General features: G+C 37.2%; 1 long non-coding RNA gene across 1 annotated transcript in view; it reads left to right on the top strand.

Annotated features, from left to right (window-relative positions):
• The first annotated feature begins 7,591 nt into the window (after positions 1 to 7,591).
• LOC110443028 overlaps positions 7,592 to 18,801 on the top strand; it is a 20,775-nt gene continuing 9,565 nt past the window's right edge. Inside the window, exons 1-2 of the long non-coding RNA XR_002462069.1 lie at positions 7,592 to 7,806; positions 8,365 to 8,454. This is a non-coding gene — a long non-coding RNA (uncharacterized LOC110443028). The remainder of the gene's footprint in view (positions 7,807 to 8,364; positions 8,455 to 18,801) is intronic.

Raw genomic sequence — 18,801 nt, 5'->3', positions numbered from 1 at the left:
TTGATATACAGTTTGGTGTGGCAGCCATATTGGAATACCTTAAATGACCATAGCTGTTAATAGGACGTAAAACACACCAACCAAACCAAGAGAATCGGTAGTGTAATAATGGTCAGCTTCATAAACCTTCAACAAGAAGGTTAGTTACCCCGCAATGATCTGTTTGTACATGTAGCCGCCCTTCACCCCAGTATATCGAACCATGCAATCAAACGATTGCAACCTTATCGAACAGATTCGATGGAGTAATATGGCTGTAAAGTAACGTTATTTGAAACTAATGATGTATGAGTGACCGTTTGGTTTTATGAAGCGCTCAGTAAAATCACTGCAGTAGTACTTGGGGTACTATTGTATATATTTGTTGCTACTGGTAGCGGTCCTATGTGGAGGTAGAAAAGCTGTCCAAGCTGAGCCGCCTCGAGTTACAAAATGGCCCCTTGTGAACTCTAGATCTACAGACACCTAAGAGGCGTATCCATCGACAGCGATGTTGTGACGACTTCTGAAGACACGACACTACAACCTGGGAATTCAAATACCAACGACGTCCAAACAATGACTAAAATTCGTAGAGATGTACTTCGCTATATTAAAATATAATCATGTTTGCAAAGTTTATCCCTTAATGATATTGGCGTCACTGGCGATAAATAGTTTCATTATAAAGATAATTTTTTTCCACAGAGTCGAAACAGCCAGTGTCATATGAAGATGGGAAACTAGTTACAAATAGCCTAACAGAAAAAAATGTTCGGAAAACGGGATAGATCTCCTAAATGTTTGTTATTTCAATGTCCCCTTAAGCAAAATATGCAGGGGTCATGTATGAGTATCCTCTAACGATAACATGAAGTGGGATACAGTGTGTGTTTCTTTAAACTTCTTTTGTTTTTTTTACGATATGTCATCACAAATATAACAATCCCTCAATATCGAATGTGTAAAACAACACAGTTTCTACGAAGTCTCATCCTGATTATTTATAATTAAAAATCCATCTTTCAACTGTGGAAAGAAAGTAAGAAATATAGAAAAACTTCAAACACGGTTGTTTTACGGACAGTCACAGTGTGATTTAAACTCTTTCTCCTGGCTCTTCTCTCCTATCATTCACATCAATCATCTCGACCAACGGATATTTTTGTGGCGAACTGTTTGTTATGGAATAATTCCGAATAAAAACTACAAATATATATTCATGGTATAAAGAGGGGGATTTTCCCAAATGGTCCATCCATCATCACTAAGATGGTCACTTTCACTGATATACTCTGGAGGTAATTGCTGCATGTTAAAGTCTTCAAATTTGGAAATTGAGCTCTGGAAAAGTGAGTGAAGATGCATCCATTCTGAATTTGCTCTCTTTGAGAGAGTTGGTTCTGTTTTCACACTGTGAGTCAAACAGTTTGTTTTTGAAAGTCAAAACTTCATTTGTTGTGCGAGTTATCCGTATTTTCTGTCAGTTTCCTGTCATCTTTGATACATTGGTCTCCGTATCCCATTGAGATACATGTAACCAGTCACAATTTTTAGCACTTCCTCAATTTTATCAATGAAGCAATTTGGTATAAGTTGAGTTCTTCAAAATGCCAAATGCTTAAGACGGCCATGAAATGACGCTACAATCAATCGGGATTTAGTTAGTGTCCTGTCAATGTTAGCCTGTAGTTCAGAGTGTTCGATTCTGTCCAGGCTTAATATATGAGGGCATACTGGATTAATACCAGATGCCTTTAACATTGGCAGGACATCTCTAAAACCACGATCAACGACAACATTGTCGTCTGCACTAAACATGTGAGCTATTTTATGATTTTTTTGTAATGCTTGCATCATTTTGACTTCCAAAGAATGGTCTTACTGTGTCCAAAATGTAACCATCAGGTAGAGCTATGCTATGAACTCAAGATAATTGCTTTTCGATTGGTCGCAGTAAGACATTCTCTGAAGCTTATGGTCAGCACTTCTTTGAATATGAATATATTGAGTTTTTATACTTATGTACAAAAACAAGTTTATACACAAACTTTACCCTTTACTACATATATGTTACACATAATATTTTGATCACTATTTGTAGGTCTCAGTATATATCATACAAGGACAACAGTGACTTCAGGCTACTTACATAGTATCATAGACTTGCATATTCTGTTACATAATACCATCTTACACAGCCCACAGATCATGTGTGTATAAATGCAGATCAGCATGTACATGCATGACTACAGTGTAGGTATAGTGATAGGTGAAGGTCATTGACCATTGAGTAATACCATGATCAGCACATGTAGCCAATCAGAATACAGGAATGTAGATTAAGGCCAAGGTCATTGACCACTGGTCAGCATCAGCATCTTAACCAATCAAGTTGCAGGAATTTCGCGCGGAAATTAAGACAATTAACATACATAGCGTCACCCAAGTCAGTTTTAAAATTTTCTTGCTGGGTGAAAGACGTACCACCATTAAACAGCTCAACTTCATCGAACCGCCACCATCCCCAGCCACCAGCCTTTATTCAGATATATACACATTGTATATTATATAAACAAGTTATTTAGGATTTATTGTTCTTCCAATAGTTACGTACATGTACATCAAGCATAATATTAGGAGCTGGCATTATATTAGCTAACATGTCTTAAAGGGCTATCCACTACTCAATAACCCTTTCGGCTTTACGGGCTATTGTTACGTTCTTTGGCCCCAAGTATTATATTACTTACTATTCAAAAAGTATACATTTGTAGTATACAATCAGGCTGTTTAAACGACTCACGGCGAAGAAACCCTTGAGACTCACGGCTCTTGGGCTGGTCTGTACAGCTGTCGGACCTGGCAGTCTGGTTGTATCTAAGTGGAGTTGGGGTTCATCGGACCGAGTGTGGCACATGGGTTTTCCCTTGAGACTCACGGCTCTTGGGTGACTCACCTCTCGAGACTCACGGCTCGAATACACTACAGTTTTACATACTCGGTCTATAATCCCCATGCATACTCCTAGTAATTCAGCCACTGGGACATGAAAGCAACAGTATATAGATATTGCATAATATCATATAATATCATGTCATTCCCAGTGAGCTGAATTACCGTTAGCTTAAATTATGCCAGCCCCCATTTAAGGCCAAATGTTAAATATTTGTATGTGTTGATATATTACAATGTTATATAATGATAATCATATTTTCTTGGATTGACAGAGGGAGTGTTACAGTTGTACTGTATAGGATGACAGAGCAGTGAGTGTGATGAATGTATTCCGTCTTTGCGTATTGCAGAGTTATCTTCACTTGGGAGCAGGTATTGATTGTTACGTCATTGGTTTGTGCGAGAAAATTACGTCGTTTTCTCAAAAACTGATGACGCTACTCTCACAAACAAGTGACGTAACAATCAATACCTGCTCCCAAGAGAAGATAACTCTGCAATACGCAAAGACGGAATACATGACCTAATATCGTTTGACATGTTTAAATTCAATTATATGTATAAACTTAAACCACGCCTTTGTTGTTGGTATATAAATGTACCATCTAGTATATATGTATGGCGGTCACTCTATCTCCAAAGAATAATTCTGAGAATACAGTATCGTGTAAATGTTTCCTACTCAAATGGTCATAACCAACGAACTCTGGAACTATAGATGTATTAAATGCTTGTACTACAGAATGAATTGTTGCCAGGGTCATCCAAGAGATAAAAATTGAGAGTGAAGGCTGATTGATTCTTTCATAAGATGTATGCGACACTTCTTAAAGATCATCAAATATTTCAGACGACCTACTTAATAATTGAGAATCCAAAGACTCTCACTCTTTTAGGATGACATGTGTACATAGGTTCAGGTCATTGTCAGTAAGGTGAAAAAATTAGCATTCACGTGATGACGCAGAACACCACAATTTGAGTGTGAAAATTAACTAATGCCCGAAACGTTTTAACAGAAGTATGGATTTGTTTCCCTTCAAATTAAAAGTTCAAACAAAGACAACATATTTTATGTGAACATGACCCGTAAAACAGGTCCTTGATTGAAAGGAGAGGAAAACTACTAGAAGTTTCATCTTTCAAACGTTCTGTTTCATATTCTCCTTTGTGCAGATACTGTATGTAGCACTTCGGACAAATACTAACAACTTCATTTGAACAATCGATGCCACTTTTAGTCAGTGTATCCAAACGCCATATATATTGTGGCTTTATATGAGATTTCTCGAAGATACGATGGCAACCTTCACCAATACATTTACTCTTCATTATGAGATGAAAATTTAGAAATGAGTACGAAATATCCCCTAAAATCAATGGTAAAACAAAACTCTGATGATTAAATGTATAAGAACAAATTCTTAAAAGTGACAAAGATATTGATCTCAAAATTGATTGGTAACAAAAACTTTCTCAATCACACCAAGTGATGAAGCAAATCTGAATTTGGAATGTTAAGTGACCTAACATGCATTAAAAGGTTTATTGTAGGCTTGCAACGAATTTCATTACCAATTACCTGTAATTAGTTACATTGCTTTCTTGTGGACGCCAGGAAGGTGTCTTAGCCCCTTACCTTTTTGGGTTCACAGGAAACTTTGTTGTGGACGCAAGGAAGGTTTCTTAGCCCCTCACCTTTTTGGGTACACAGGATACTTTGTTGTGGACATCAGGGAGGTGTCTTAGCCCCTCACCTTTTTGAGTAAACATAATACTTTGTTGTGGACGCAAGGAAGGTGTCTTAGCCCCTTACCCTTTTGGGTACACATAATACTTTGTTGTGGACGCCAGGAAGGTGTCTCAGCCCCTTACCTTTTTGGGTTCACAGGAAACTTTGTTGTGGACGCCAGGGAGGTGTCTTAGCCCCTCACCTTTTTGGGTACACAGGATACTTTGTTGTGGACGCCAAAAAGGTGTCTTAGCCCCTCACCTTTTTGGGTACACAAGATACTTTGTTGTGGACGCCAGGAAGGTGTCTTAGCCCCTTACCTTTTTGGGTACACAGGATATTTTGTTGTGCGAAATAGATACTTTCCACCACCTTTTTTGAATGAATTTTTGAGTACAGATTTAAAATAACACCACTTCTTCATATTATGGAATAATGGTATAAAAGAATAATAAGAACGAACAATCCTGTATTTTGCATTACAATTTTCACAAAATGTTAGATTATCTTCACATTCGGATAATTAATATATTATTTTAGCATCTTATCAAAGAAAGTGTTCTTTCCCGTGTATAACGATGCCAAAAAAAAAGAAGAATGTTCAGAAAACAAAAATTCCGGCTGATATTCCATTTTTTGACCCCCATGCTGTTATAAGGTTAATTAACCATCTACATAATTAGTAGAGAGATTAAAAGTAAAAAGATGTATAAGGGATTGAAAAAAGGTAATACAGCAGCATAAAATCTCGTAGCACTTCTGAAACGAAAGTTATGAGGACGCAGGCTCCTATGTAATTTTAACATAGCTGGAAATAGTCAAGAGAGACAACTCCCCCGCTTATTCCGACACATATAAATGTGGATGGTCGTCTTTCTGGTAGCGTGTACAAATTTTCCGCTATACTTCTCCTGAATACCTGTTTTCATTAGTTGGAGGACAAAGGTTTGAAAGGATTCTGTGTTCAACCACAGTAATCGTGAAGTCTGGGAAAGAGTGAGAAACTCCTGTTAATACTGGGAATCTGTTCTATTTGGTGCCTTGTGTATCTATCAACATTTGCATTGCTGCCTAGATACTGCAGGTAACTACATTTTCTGTAATACGATAATGAAGTTCTAGTTTGATATGCTGTGATCTTCTGAACTATCTACAGACGGCTACATTTTGCCATGCTAAAGAAGTCAAATTTAATCACTTTTGTATACGCTTCACAATATATGTACTCGCTGAAATTGTTATGTAAACTGTGATAAAATATGACAATATATAGATAGATAAAAATATAACCTGGTAAACAAAAAGAATCCTTAGAACTATCGGCATCCTGGAAATGTCAGTACGCAGTCCTTGCTGTTCCAGAGAGTACGCTCACTGCACCCCTGGAATATGTCATGACAAAATCTAAGGCACACGGTTAGTTGTTTGATCGGCTACTAGGTAAAAAATAAATTTAAAAAATCATCAATCGCTGACCAAATCTGATACATGTCCTTTGCATATAGCAGAAGCGACACCTCACTTTAAAATCAGTCAACTTAACCGTGACTCTACCTCGCGATTCTTTTGATGCACTTCAAAGGATCAAACTAGTCACAAGAGGCGCGTACAGAAGCTTAGGTTAACGTTGTGTCTACTCCTATAACATAAGAGGCCGCTGGTCGGCCTTTGTTCTATCGGATATGATTTTGCCGACTGCGACCTCTTATTTCCGAAGCTTTAATTCTTTGATGCAGATTTCGGGCGGAACAAAATCGGCTTGAAAAACTCAATTAAGTGGTAAACAATTGATGACAACGATGTCTTCTCACGATTCATATAATATAGATCTCATATGTATGCCACAGACACAAATATATACGGAATAGAACACTCAAAATACATGTCCATGTCGTTGTAGCACTTTTACTACATGGTTTCCTGGGTTGCTACAAAATAGCAGGGGGATTTCAAACGGGACGAAATGATACGGAGTTTGTTTGTATTCCGCTTGTAGAACATTACATGTTATTCATTTTTGTATTAACCAGAAAATCAAGACAAATGTTATTATTTCAACTTGTTTCCGGATCCCATTCCTCTGTACTTTGTATGCAATGAAATAAAGTTTATATAACATGTTGGCTGCTTCTCACTTCGAAAGAGGAAAAACTCATTTTATATGTCTTTGACACGAAATTCTTCTCTTTTAATCATGGATTTATGGAACGTAATATGTATTGGACCCTGTTTAATATCTAAATGTATGTAAAACGATGTCCTTTTTTTCTAAATCCGAACTTTGAAAATTTGATCGTCAGCGCCGGGAAATCAGCTATGGGCAGTGAGAAGTTACGCGGCGCTTTTTAAAAGTATCTCGCTGTGTAATATAAAAATCTAACACTGTTGGAGTACGATGTCGTCATGACATATTCCAGGGGTGCGGAGAGCGTAATCACTGGAATTGCAAGGATTATATACTTGTAGTAGATTGGTGTGCTGAAATAAATACTATACCAAATTTGATACATTTACGTTTTTCCATCACTGATTTTAATTAAGTAAAGATTTGTATGCACAATATTTTGAAAAAAAAAACAATCTAGCACGCAGAGGAAAACAAGGAGCTTCATTATTATTGTATTGAACCTCATGTTACAAATCTAGAGACAGGAGAAGTTGTTTGGCTTAATTAGTGTTTAAATAGAGGAATTTAACGTTCTTACAAAACGATGGATATCTGAACTGCGCGACCTGGTCGAACGTCAAGCCGTTCATTCCTTACAATGTCCTAATCATCTATTAATAGGCTTACCTTCGGAAAATACACTGAATGACATTGACTCTAATCCGTGTCGTGTAACAGATGGTATTTCTTATTACAACAAGAATGCTGTCACGTTTGCTTTTAATACAATACAAAAAGTATTTTCTAAGCGCCAATACATATGTCTATATTTGTTTTCTGACATTCGACATTTACGAGTGTATACATTTACGATTATTACTATTTTGACACGCGACAGAAGTTGTACGATCTACTAGCTAATATTTGGCACTGTTGCTATATTATAAATTCTGTTTACTGAAGATGCGGCCAACGTGTGTTTTCGCTGTGGTCCTGGTTCTAGTGTTACTTACATGGACCTCCATACAAGGTATGTCTCGATATATGTAGATTTCCTGCCCTTTTCGTTTGTTTTCATATCAATGACCTTCTGTTTGGTTCAGTATGCCATTATAACGAATAGTTAAACAAGTGTTATTTTCCTCTCGTCTATGATAGTAGCAAGTTTGCACCTGTGATCAAATGTGTAAATCTTTGCAAGCAACTGTTTGATGTTCGGGATGCTACTTCCTTTGTGTATTGATATATTGCGAAGAAATTGCTGCGTATTCTCCAAATGAAATGCTACATTAGCAGAGACTCTTAGAATGAAATTGTGTTCGTGACCGTCAAGTCTTTCATTTTTCTTTCAAGTCTTTCAAGTTTGATTATTTTTGTATTTCTTAGTTAACCCGGATGGTCAACATAGATGTACATAGATATTGTCAGGTAAATCTTCAGATTGATCTACAGAGCAAAGTCTCATGAAATAACTTCTATCCGACGAATATGAGAAAAGAGCCCCTCAAAATGAGCTAGAACGGCTGATTTGAATACAAAAATGCAAAATTGCTCCATGCATGATGAAATATATGTTTTCTGTTTACAGGATTTCCCGTAAACATCGATACATCAGCTGAGGAGCATGTCATTCATAAACGGCAGTTTGGAGGAGGCAGTGACACTACCATCTGTTACAGTAAGTCCTAGTGTATTCTAAAACAACTGAAAAGGCAACAAGATCGCCCCTTATCTTCGTGCATGAAAGTATTCTTGTACCAGCTATACACTCCTTGTCGTCCTACATGTAAGTATTCTAGTACCAGCTAAATCCCTCATTGTCGTCCTTCATGTAAGCATTCTAGTACCAGCTATATCGCTCCTTGTCGTCGTCCTAAATGTAAGTATTCTAGTACCGGCTATATCGTTCCTTGTCGTCCTACATGTAAGTATTCTAGTACCAGCTATATCGCTGCTTGTCGTCCTATATATAAGTATTCTAGTACCAGCTAAATCACTCATTGTCGTCCTTCATGTAAGTATTCTAGTACCAGCTATATCGCTCCTTGTCGTCCTTCATGTAAGTATTCTAGTACCAGCTATATCAATCCTTGTCGTCCTACATGTAAGTATTCTAGTAACAGCTATATCTCTCCTTGTCGTCCTACATGGAAATATTCTAGTACCAGCTATACACTCCTTGTCGTCCTACATGTAAGTATTCTAGTATTAGCTATATCTCTCCTTGTCGTCCTACATGTAAGTATCCTAGTACCAGCTATATCACTCATTGTCGTCCTACATGTAAGTATTCTAGTAACAGCTTTATAACTCCTTGTCGTCCTACATGTAAGTATTCTAGTAACAGCTATACACTCCTTGTCGTCCTACATGTAAGTATTCTAGTATTAGCTATATCTCTCCTTGTCGTCCTACATGTAAGTATTCTAGTACCAGCTATATCTCTCCTTGTCGTCCTACATGTAAGTATCCTAGTACCAGCTATATCACTCATTGACGTCCTACATGTAAGTATTCTAGTAACAGCTTTATAACTCCTTGCCGTCCTACATGTAAGTATTCTAGTACCAGCTATATCTCTCCTTGTCGTCCTACATGTAAGTATCCTAGTCCCAGCTATATCACTCATTGTCGTCCTACATGTAAGTATTCTAGTAACAGCTATATCACTCCTTGTTGTCGTCCTACATGTAAGTATTCTAGTACCAGCTGTATCATTCCTTGTCGTCCTACATGTAAGTATTCTAGTACCAGCTATATAACTCCTTGTCGTCCTACATGGAAGTATTCAATTACCAGCTATATCACTCCTTGTCGTCCTACATGTAAGTATTCTAGTACCAGCTATATCACTCCTTGTCGTCCTACATGTAAGTATTCTAGTACCAGCTATATCAATCCTTGTTGTCCTACATGTAGGTATTCTAGTAACAGCTATATCGCTCATTGTCGTCCTACATGTACATGTAAGTATTCTAGTACCAGCTAAATCACCCCTTGTCGTCCTACATGTAAGTATTCTAGTACCAGCTATATCACTCCTTGTCGTCCTAAATGTAGGTATTCTAGTAACAGCTATATCGCTCATTGTCGTCCTACATGTACATGTAAGTATTCTAGTACAAGCTAAATCACCCCTTGTCGTCCTACATGTAAGTATTCTAGTACCAGCTATATCACTCCTTGTCGTCCTACATGTAAGTATTCTAGTACCAGCTATATCACTCCTTGTCGTCCTACATGTAAGTATTCTAGTACCAGCTATATCACTCCTTGTCGTCCTACATGTAAGTATTCTAGTACCAGCTATATCACTCCTTGTCGTCCTACATGTAAGTATTCTAGTACCAGCTATATCACTCCTTGTCGTCCTACATGTAAGTATTCTAGTACCAGCTATATCACTCCTTGTCGTCCTACATGTAAGTATTCTAGTACCAGCTATATCACTCCTTGTCGTCCTACATGTAAGTATTCTAGTACCAGCTATATCACTCCTTGTCGTCCTACATGTAAGTATTCTAGTACCAGCTATATCACTCCTTGTCGTCCTACATGTAAGTATTCTAGTACCAGCTATATCACTCCTTGTCGTCCTACATGTAAGTATTCTAGTACCAGCTATATCACTCCTTGTCGTCCTACATGTAAGTATTCTAGTACCAGCTATATCACTCCTTGTCGTCCTACATGTAAGTATTCTAGTACCAGCTATATCACTCCTTGTCGTCCTACATGTAAGTATTCTAGTACCAGCTATATCACTCCTTGTCGTCCTACATGTAAGTATTCTAGTACCAGCTATATCACTCCTTGTCGTCCTACATGTAAGTATTCTAGTACCAGCTATATCACTCCTTGTCGTCCTACATGTAAGTATTCTAGTACCAGCTATATCACTCCTTGTCGTCCTACATGTAAGTATTCTAGTACCAGCTATATCACTCCTTGTCGTCCTACATGTAAGTATTCTAGTACCAGCTATATCACTCCTTGTCGTCCTACATGTAAGTATTCTAGTACCAGCTATATCACTCCTTGTCGTCCTACATGTAAGTATTCTAGTACCAGCTATATCACTCCTTGTCGTCCTACATGTAAGTATTCTAGTACCAGCTATATCACTCCTTGTCGTCCTACATGTAAGTATTCTAGTACCAGCTATATCACTCCTTGTCGTCCTACATGTAAGTATTCTAGTACCAGCTATATCACTCCTTGTCGTCCTACATGTAAGTATTCTAGTACCAGCTATATCACTCCTTGTCGTCCTACATGTAAGTATTCTAGTACCAGCTATATCACTCCTTGTCGTCCTACATGTAAGTATTCTAGTACCAGCTATATCACTCCTTGTCGTCCTACATGTAAGTATTCTAGTACCAGCTATATCACTCCTTGTCGTCCTACATGTAAGTATTCTAGTACCAGCTATATCACTCCTTGTCGTCCTACATGTAAGTATTCTAGTACCAGCTATATCACTCCTTGTCGTCCTACATGTAAGTATTCTAGTACCAGCTATATCACTCCTTGTCGTCCTACATGTAAGTATTCTAGTACCAGCTATATCACTCCTTGTCGTCCTACATGTAAGTATTCTAGTACCAGCTATATCACTCCTTGTCGTCCTACATGTAAGTATTCTAGTACCAGCTATATCACTCCTTGTCGTCCTACATGTAAGTATTCTAGTACCAGCTATATCACTCCTTGTCGTCCTACATGTAAGTATTCTAGTACCAGCTATATCACTCCTTGTCGTCCTACATGTAAGTATTCTAGTACCAGCTATATCACTCCTTGTCGTCCTACATGTAAGTATTCTAGTACCAGCTATATCACTCCTTGTCGTCCTACATGTAAGTATTCTAGTACCAGCTATATCACTCCTTGTCGTCCTACATGTAAGTATTCTAGTACCAGCTATATCACTCCTTGTCGTCCTACATGTAAGTATTCTAGTACCAGCTATATCACTCCTTGTCGTCCTACATGTAAGTATTCTAGTACCAGCTATATCACTCCTTGTCGTCCTACATGTAAGTATTCTAGTACCAGCTATATCACTCCTTGTCGTCCTACATGTAAGTATTCTAGTACCAGCTATATCACTCCTTGTCGTCCTACATGTAAGTATTCTAGTACCAGCTATATCACTCCTTGTCGTCCTACATGTAAGTATTCTAGTACCAGCTATATCACTCCTTGTCGTCCTACATGTAAGTATTCTAGTACCAGCTATATCACTCCTTGTCGTCCTACATGTAAGTATTCTAGTACCAGCTATATCACTCCTTGTCGTCCTACATGTAAGTATTCTAGTACCAGCTATATCACTCCTTGTCGTCCTACATGTAAGTATTCTAGTACCAGCTATATCACTCCTTGTCGTCCTACATGTAAGTATTCTAGTACCAGCTATATCACTCCTTGTCGTCCTACATGTAAGTATTCTAGTACCAGCTATATCACTCCTTGTCGTCCTACATGTAAGTATTCTAGTACCAGCTATATCACTCCTTGTCGTCCTACATGTAAGTATTCTAGTACCAGCTATATCACTCCTTGTCGTCCTACATGTAAGTATTCTAGTACCAGCTATATCGTTCCTTGTCGTCCTACATGTAAGTATTCTAGTAACAGCTATATCACTCCTTGTCGTCCTACATATAAGTATTCTAGTACCAGCTATATCGCTCCTTGTCGTCCTACATGTAGGTATTCTAGTACCAGCTATATCATTCCTCGTCGTCCTACATGTAGGTATTCTAGTACCAGCTATATAGCTCCTTGTCGTCCTACATGTAAGTATTCTAGTACCAGCTGTATCGCTCTTTGTCGTCCTACATGTAAGTATTCTACTACCAGCTATAACGCTCCTTGTCGTCCTACATGTAAGTATTCTAGTACCTGCTATATCACTCCTTGTCGTCCTAAATGGAAGTATTCTAGTACCAGCTATATCACTCCTTGTCGTCCTAAATGGAAGTATTCTAGTACCAGCTATATCACTCCTTGTCGTCCTAAATGGAAGTATTCTAGTACCAGCTATATCATTCCTTGTCGTCCTATATGTAAGTATTCTAGTACCTGCTATATCACTCCTTGTCGTCCTAAATGGAAGTATTCTAGTACCAGCTATATCATTCCTTGTCGTCCTATATGTAAGTATTCTAGTACCTGCTATATCACTCCTTGTCGTCCTAAATGGAAGTATTCTAGTACCAGCTATATTGCTCATTGTTGTCCTACATGTAAGTATTCTAGTACCCGCTATATCGTTCCTTGTCGTCCTACATGTAAGTATTCTAGTACCAGCTATATCGTTCCTTGTCGTCATACATGTAAGTATTAAAATACCAGCTTTATCACTCCTTGTCGTCCTACATGTAAATATTCTAGTACCAGCTATATCGATCCTTATCGTCCTACATGGAAGTATTCTAGTACCAGCTATATCACTCCTTGTTGTCCTACATGTAAGTATCCTAGTACCAGCTATATCGTTCCTTGTTGTCCTACATGTAAGTATTAAAATACCAGCTGTATCCCTCATTGTCGTCCTACATGTAAGTATTCTAGTACCAGCTATATCGCTCCTTGTTGTCCTACATGTAAGTATCCTAGTACCAGCTATATCGTTCCTTGTCGTCCTACATGTAAGTATTCTAGTAACAGCTGTATCCCTCATTGTCGACCTACATGTAAGTATTCTAGTACCAGCTATATCGCTCATTGACGTCCCACAAGGAAGAATTCTAGTACCAGCTATATCGCTCTTTGCCGTCCTACATGGAAGCATTCTAGTACCAGCTATATCGCTTTTTGTCGTCCTACATGGAAGTATTCTAGTACCACCTATATCATCACTTGTCGTCCTACATGTAAGTATTCTAGTACCAGCTATATCGCTCATTGTCGTCCTACATGGAAGCATTCTAGTACCAGCTATATCGCTCCATGTCGTCCTACAAGTAAGTATTCTAGTACCAGCTGTATCGCTCATTGTCGTCCTACATGTACATATAAGTATTCTGGTAACAGCTATATCACTCCTTGTCGTCCTACATGTAAGTATTCTAGTACCAGCTATATAACTCCTTGTCGTCCTACATGGAAGCATTCTCGTACCAGCTATATCGCTCATTGTCGTCCTACATGTAAGTATTCTAGTACCAGCTATATCGCTCATTGTCGTCCTTCATGGAAGCATTATAGTACCAGCTATATCGCTCATTGTCGTCCTTCATGGAAGCATTCTAGTACCAGCTATATCGCTCATTGTCGTCCTACTTGGAAGCATTCTAGTACCAGCTATATTGCTCATTGTCGTCCTACATGTAAGTATTATAGTACCAGCTATATCGTTCCTTGTCGGCCTACATGTAAGTATTATAGTACCAGCTATATCGCTCATTGTCGTCCTACTTGGAAACATTCTAGTACCAGCTATATTGCTCATTGTCGTCCTTCATGGAAGCATTCTAGTACCAGCTATATCGCTAATTGTCGTCCTACTTGGAAGCATTCTAGTACCAGCTATATTGCTCATTGTCGTCCTACATGTAAGTATTATAGTACCAGCTATATCGTTCCTTGTCGTCCTACATGTAAGTATTATAGTACCAACTAGGAAGGTCCCAGATCGCTTGATGGCTTTAGAAGTATTCATGTATAGCTTACAACGCTAAGGTTTTTCCATATCTCTTTAAGTATCATTGTAAAGGGTTTCTTGTACAACTAAGAGGACCCAAAACACTCCTTGGCTTCAGAAGACGCAGATGACTCTATGGCCTTGTAAATATTTAAATATACTTAGAGAGATGCACTCGGACCTTTCTATGTCTGTGTAAGTATTCTGGTACAGCGAGGGCTTCGTTACTATTTAAATATTGTTAGTGAACGAACTCAGATTATGCCATGGCTGTATATATAGCTAGGGAGAGGCACTTGGACCGTTAAACAAGGGAATCTACCCATACTCCATATTTTTATAAATATCGCTCAAATGGTTTACTTTCATAATTTAACAAATGCATGTTAGAACCAATCTACATGATATAGCTATTACTACACGATATAGCCATTTCTACACGATATAGCCAATACTACACGATATAGCCATTAATACACAATATAGCAATTCCTACACGATATAGCCACCACTACACAATATAGCTATTATCGCCTGATATAGCATTATTATACACGATATAGCCATTACTACACGATATTGCCATTACTGCAAGATATAGCCATTACTACATAATGTAGCCATTCCTACACAATATAACTATTACTACAAGAAATGGCCATTACTACACGATATAGCCATTACTACAAGATATAACCATTACAAACAATATAGCTATATCAAGCACCATAGACGATATTGCCATTACTACATACGATATAGCCATTACTATACACGATATAGCCATTATTATACACGAAATAGGCATTACTATACACGATATTGATATTACTATATACAAAATAGCCATTACCAAACGAAATAGACATTACTATACGATATAGCCATTTCTACACAATATAACTATTACTACACGACATAGCCATTACCACATGATATAGCCAGTAATACACGATATAGCTATATCAAGCACCAATTACTATATACGATATAGCCATAACAAAACGATATAGCCATTAATACACGATATTGCTATATCAAGCACCAATTAATATACACGATATTGCCATTACTGCACGACTTAGCCATAACTACACGATACATCCATTAACTGTTTGACATCGTTACAACTACACGATTTACCCATTACTACACAACATAGTCATTACTACACGATAAAGCCATTACAACACGATATAGCCATTACTAACGATATAGCCATTACTACACGATATAATCATTACTACACGATATAGCCATTACCACACGATATAGCTATTACTACACAATATAATCATTACTACACGATATAGCAATTACTACACGGTATAGCCATTACTACACGATATAGCCATTACCACACGATATAGCCATTACTACACGATAAAGCTATTACTACACGATATAGCCATTACTAACGATATAGCCATTACTACACGATATAACCATCACTGCACGATATAGCCATTACTACACGATATAGACATTACTACACGATATAGCCATTACTACACGATATAGTCATTTCTACACGATATAGCCATTACTACACGATATAGTCATTACTACACCGTATAGCCATTACTACACGATATAGTCATTACTACACGACACAGCCATTACTACACGATATATCCATTACTACACTATATAGCCATTATTACACGATATTACCATTGCTACATGATATAACCATCACTACACGATATAGCCATTACTAACGATATAGCCATTACTACACGATATAATCATTACTACTCGATATAGCCATTACCACACGATATAGCTATTACTACACAATATAATCATTACTACACGAGATAGCAATTACGACACGGTATAGCCATTACTACACGATATAACCATTGCTACACGATATACCCATTACTACACGATATAGACATTATTACACGATATAACCATTACTACATGATAAAACCATCACTACACGATATAGCCATTACTAACGATATAGCCATTACTACACGATATATCCATTACTACACTATATAGCCATTATTACACGATATAACCATTACTACACGATATGACCATCAACTACACGATATAGTCATTACTACACGGTATAGCCATTACTACACGATATAGACATTACTACACGATATAACCATTACTACACGCTATACCCATTACTACACGATATAGACATTACTACACGATATAGTCATTACTACACGTATAGTCATTACTACATGATATAACCATTACTACACGATATAGTCATTACTACACGTATAGTCATTACTACACGATATAACCATTACTACACGCTATACCCATTACTACACGATATAGACATTACTACACGATATAGTCATTACTACACGATATAGTCATTACTACACGGTATAGCCATTACTACACGATATAGTCATTTCTACACGAGATAGCCATTACTACACGATATAGCCATTACTACACGATATAGCCATTACTACACGATAAAGCCATTACTACACGATATAGCCATTACTAACGATATAGCCATTACTACACAATATAGCCATTACTACACGATATAGCCATTACTACACAATATAGCCATTACTACACGATATAGCCATTACTACACGATATAGCCATTACTACACAATATAATCATTACTACACGATATAGCAGTTACTACACGGTATAGCCATTACTAAACGATATATCCATTACTACACGAGATAACCATTACTACACGATATAGCCATTACTACACGATATAGCCATTACTACACGATATAACCATTACTACACGATATAACCATTACTAACGATATAAACATTACTACACGATATAGCCATTATTACACGATATAGTCATTACTACACGATATAGCCATTACTACACGATATAACCATTACTACACGATATAGCCAGTACTACACGATATAGCCATTACTACAAGATATAGCCATTACTACACGATATAGAAATTACTACACGTATAGTCATTACTACATGATATAACCATTACTACACGATATAGAAATTACTACACGTATAGTCATTACTACACGATATAACACACGGTATAGCCATTACTACACGATATAACCATTGCTACAGGATATAACCATTACTACACGATATAACCATCACTACACGATATCGTTAGTAATGGCTATATCGTGTAGTAATGATAATATTGTGTAGTAATGGCTATGTAGTAATGGCTATATCGTGTAGTAATGTTTATATCGTTAGGAATGGTTATATCGTGTAGTAATGACTATACGTGTAGTAATGACTATATCGTGTACATGTAGTAATTGTTATATCGTGAAGTAATGGCTATATCGTGCAGTGATGTTTATATCGTGTAGTAATGGTTATATCATGTAGTAATGGTTATATCGTGTAGTAATGGGTGTAGTAATGGCTATATCGTGTAGGAATGACTATATCGTGTAATAATGGCTATATCGTGTAGTAATGGGTATATCGTGTAGCAATGGCTATATCGTGTAATAATGGCTATATCGTGTAGTAATGTTTATATCGTTAGTAATGGTTATATCGTGTAGTAATGTTTATATCGTTAGTAATGGTTATATCGTGTACTAATGGTTATATCGTGTAGTAATGGGTATATCATCGTGTAGTAATGACTATATCGTGTAGTCATGGCTATATCGTGTAGTAATGGCTATAATGGTTATATCGTGTAGTAAAGGCTATATCGTGTAGTAATGTCTATATCGTGTAGTAATGGGTATATCGTGTAGTAATGGTTATATCGTTACTACACGATATAGCCATTACTAAACGATATAGCCATTCCTACACGATATAACCATTTCTACACGATATAGTCATTACTACACGATGATATACCCATTACTACACGATATAGACATTACTACACGATATAGTCATTACTACACAATATAGTCATTACTACACGTATAGTCATTACTACACGATATAACCATTACATATAGCCATTATTACACGATATAGTCATTACTCCACGTATAGTCATTACTACATGATATAACCATTACTACACGATATAGCCAGTACTACACGATATAGCCATTACTACACAATATAGCCATTACTACACGATATAGAAATTACTACACGTATAGTGAGATAACCATTACTACACGATATAGCCAGTACTACACGATATAGCCATTACTACACCCATTACTACACGATATAACCATTACTACACGATATGACCATCACTGCACGATATAGCCTTTACTACACGATATAACCATTTCTACACGATATAGTCATTACCACACGATATAGTCATTACTGCACGATATAACCATTACTACACGATATAACCATTACTACACGATATAACCATTACTACACGAGATAACCATTACTACACGATATA

This window comes from Mizuhopecten yessoensis, unplaced genomic scaffold (genome assembly GCF_002113885.1).
Source record: "Mizuhopecten yessoensis strain PY_sf001 unplaced genomic scaffold, ASM211388v2 scaffold716321, whole genome shotgun sequence".
In the NCBI taxonomy this organism is placed as follows: domain Eukaryota; kingdom Metazoa; phylum Mollusca; class Bivalvia; order Pectinida; family Pectinidae; genus Mizuhopecten; species Mizuhopecten yessoensis.
The sequence above is the reverse complement of the archived record's forward strand: the minus strand, read 5'-3'. Positions and strand labels throughout refer to the sequence as shown.